Genomic DNA, 3,894 nt, shown 5'->3' with positions numbered 1-3,894 from the left:
TTATAAGTTCAAAAACAACTTAGGGTAATGTTCCTAGTCCATTTCTAGCCAAAAAACTCGAAAATATGATGTCTGGGGTCCAACTCGTCGAGTGCATGAACACAACTCGGCGAGTTGGATGCATTTTGCCTTGGACTCGTCGAGTCCCTTCATGGACTCGGCGAGTCTGCTGGGATGACAGCACCAATTTCGATTTTTCAGCTTCTATTGCAGGTATAACAAGAAAACAAGCCTAGTCTCTGATACCACTGTTAGGTTATGAGCATTCTAACACTCCTAAGTGTGCATGCAACCCTAAATACTTTGGACTGGAAATTCTGATGGAGCTGCTTCTGTGAATGGAGTAAATTCTGTGACAGATTCAGTTTTAAGGCTAAATATTAGTACTCCTTCAAATTCCAATACAAATCAAAGTGTTGTTGTAGACTGCAAGTGTGGAATACCTTTATGTATTTGTGAGGTGCCTTCAAATGATGTTGTGGCTCTTGTGCAGGCAAGTCATACTCATTTTAATCACCTTCTTTTGCATCATACTAAGAACCTAAATGAGTGTTGGCTTTGCTGATTCTGATGGAATTGGAATTCAAGATTTCGTTCCATGTTTGATGGATTTCTCGGGGAGGGTGGAAGGAACCCAATTCCATTCATCTTTTTCTATCAAGAAAACAGATAACCCTCATTGGAATAAAAAAACAATAGTTCAATATACATATTTAGAATAAGCAAACGACAAATAAGTATACATAAAATTTCAAAAACTGTATGATTTTTAATTTTTTATTGTATGGACTTGTGCTTTGCTTGCAGCCTAAACCCTTCCCAATTTCCACCATTCCCAGTATTTCAAAAACAAAGAAAGCAGACACAGCACCAAGGAGTAGAGCCTCTTCATCTAGCAAGTACAGGTATATATATATTTTTTATTTTATTTTTAATTGTTTGCACATACATAGATTCTTCTTTTTGCTGCAATTTCTTATAGAATCTGATAGAAATCTAATTTTTCTCTACCTAATTTTAGATTTCACCCCTTTTTTTTTTCCCTTTTCTCACATTTAACCACACGCTACAAACACAAGATAATATATTACATAAAAATTTGAAATTGAGGATGTTACATATTGGTTTCTCTAAGACCACATTACCATTCATTCATGTTTACTCAAAGTCCAAAACATCTTTTTAATTTTTCTCATACGATTCTTATGCCTTGTTTTTTTTTCCTTCCTTTTTAAGTTAAAAAGTAATTTTTAACATTAATTTGCAGTAGTGGACAATCATCCAATAGTGACTCAGAAAAACCACAGGGAAACTATGAAGTTAAGATTTGAAACCCTAATTTTATACACCGTATGTTGCTAAAGTTGTTGCACCAAAAGGAGTATCTGTTAGTATTAATCCTAGCAAGGTAAATCTGAATATTGTGATTTATTTGGATGTTTAGGGATGTGGTTGTTACATTCAGGTATATTTCAACCAAAGTCCTTCGAATTTCAAGCAGCACATGGTTAAGTTACTGGACAGAGCAAAGTACTACAACAACTCGAGGCCCTGCTTTTTACATTCTCATCTATGCCCTCTTGTCCATTGGACATGTAGGTACACTAAAATCTTTTTTATTGTTAAAAGTCCCTTCTCAACCAGTAAAAATATTGTTTTTTCTTAAAGTTCTATATGTTGCTGTTATTATTACATCAAGTCAAATCGGATGACACATCAATATTTTGTTACCAGTCAAAATTGTGAAAAATTCTAATCTTATTTTCTGGTGATTTATTTCAATTTTATTTTTTAATTTATTGTTTGTGTATTATGGGGACCTGTGGTCTAACTTCTTCAACTTCATTTTTCTTCTCTGAATGACATGACAGTACTTACATGGCGTCACTAAGTTCACTATAGACGGTTGTGAACTCCTTCGTCAGGTAAGATTTAGTTATAAGATTCTTTTTTTGTTTGGATTTTATTTATGATTTGATGAAATGCTTGGTTGAAGAGGATTGAGTAGGGTAAAATAGTCATCTGCTCTAGTTTATCTTTTGTTCAAATCTGACTGGGTGGAATAGTAAAAAATGAGCTGCATGCTGCTCTTTCTCTCTCAGATATAGCAGTTGCATCAAAGCTTTTTGCTGTCATGGATCCAGATCAGGTACTTCCTCTTGACCAGAAGGGTAAAACAGTCATTTGTTTGTTACTGTTCAAGATTTGACAATTATTATCAAAATAAACCTCCTGGAATGCCTTTATGAACCACCTAGGATGGTGAGCTATCTTCCCATTTAAGTATACATCTTTCTATCATTAAAGACAAAATGCTGTTTTTTACTCAAAATAACCACCAAGTTATAATTTTACTCTTGAATATTTGATTATATTTGCAATTTTAGACCATTAATTGCTTCACTTTGGCATATATATATATATATATATATATATATATATATATATATATATATATATATATATATTATACTTTTCCACTCTCAGGCAGTAGCAGGACCATGCCATAGCATCACCCTGACTTCCAACGGTTTTGTTTCCATTATTTTGTCTGATAACTCTAGCTAACATGGTTATGAGACTGTTTGACTATTTTTCACACGGGTCAAAGAAAAACTAAAACATCTTATTGAAATTTTGCAGGCTGGTGGACTATTATCTTTCATGTATGAGTTTGTTCTCAAGTGCTATTGGCTACTTGTTGTGCCTTTGAAGGGGTATGATTCTCATCACATCACTGAAGAGAATCTAGGTGGCAAAATAATATCACGTTCTGTTCTTCTTTGTGCCTTTGAAACTGCAAGAGATGTTGGAGCCCTTAGAGAACCCAAGGACAAATTGGATAAGTGAGTTGAAGAGTTGATATGGAGATTAGACTTTGGAAAACATTTGAGGGTATACTTTTTTATATTTCTTGTATCTAATTAGTTTGTAAATTTTTGTTACATTTATTGATTTGTTTTATCTTTCCATGGAACGATTATTTGTATGACATTAAATTTTATGCAATGGATTGTATTTTTTTTGTATATGACATTTTATTTTCTATTATGAGACACTAAATGCAAATTTAATTTGAAAATTAGTAAATCTATAAATAATATTTTTTTAAAACATTTTAAATTATGATACGCAAAAACGTATGTCATCTTCATTTATGACATGGCCTTTCTTGACAAAGGCTTCCTTGATACGCATTGCGTGTCATTAACACGCGTGTCGTAAGTTTACGACATGCGAATGCGTGTCGTCTTCCTTTATGACAGGGCCTTTCTTGATACGCATTGTGTGTCGTAAACGCGCGTCGTAAATGAGCGTCGTCTCTCTTTATGACAGGGTCTTCCTTGACGCGCATTTGCGCGTCGTCTGAGCCTTTTACGACGCGCAATGAGCGTTGTGAAAGGCTATTTTTCTAGTAGTGATTAAAGATAAAGCCTACTATTCCGAAAAGCTCGAAGAAGTGCGTGCGAAGGCGAAAGGAATGTCATTAGTTGCAAAAGGAGAGTCTGATGAAGAAGAGAGTGGAACATATCAGATCTGGTCTTCAAGATCTGATGATGAAGAAATGAGGCATCCAACTCATGGTGCAATGTTCGCAAGATTTGAAGACAATTGCGAAGAGAATGTTGCAGGACGATGCTTTGTGTCCAAATCCACAGACAAATCTCCAATGACCACCAAGGTACATGTAATTCTTGAATCTTTTAATATTCCTTTATCTGCTTATGATGCTGAAATTACTTCATTTGATGACATTGTGGCTTATTTTGATTTTGTTATTGTGTCTGCTAGTACTGAAGCTCAAAATTTAAATATGTAACTAGTTGAGACACAGAGAGAATTAGAAATAAAACGAAGCAGAGTAGAAAAACTTGAATTGCAGATCAAAAATGT

The 3,894-nt window shown here is 34.3% G+C and overlaps 1 long non-coding RNA gene across 1 annotated transcript; it reads left to right on the top strand.

Moving 5' to 3' along the window:
* Nucleotides 1–802: 802 nt before the first annotated feature.
* Nucleotides 803–3,004, top strand: LOC144998306 (uncharacterized). Its single transcript, XR_013660244.1, has 5 exons — nucleotides 803–905; nucleotides 1,268–1,595; nucleotides 1,872–1,925; nucleotides 2,103–2,149; nucleotides 2,644–3,004. It is a non-coding gene; the product is annotated as an uncharacterized LOC144998306 (long non-coding RNA).
* Nucleotides 3,005–3,894: the final 890 nt, after the last annotated feature.

This window comes from Lactuca saligna, chromosome 5 (genome assembly GCF_052625555.1).
Source record: "Lactuca saligna cultivar CGN05327 chromosome 5, ASM5262555v1, whole genome shotgun sequence".
Classification (NCBI taxonomy): domain Eukaryota; kingdom Viridiplantae; phylum Streptophyta; class Magnoliopsida; order Asterales; family Asteraceae; genus Lactuca; species Lactuca saligna.
Note: the sequence above shows the minus strand (reverse complement) of the source record. Positions and strands in the feature narration are given on the sequence as shown.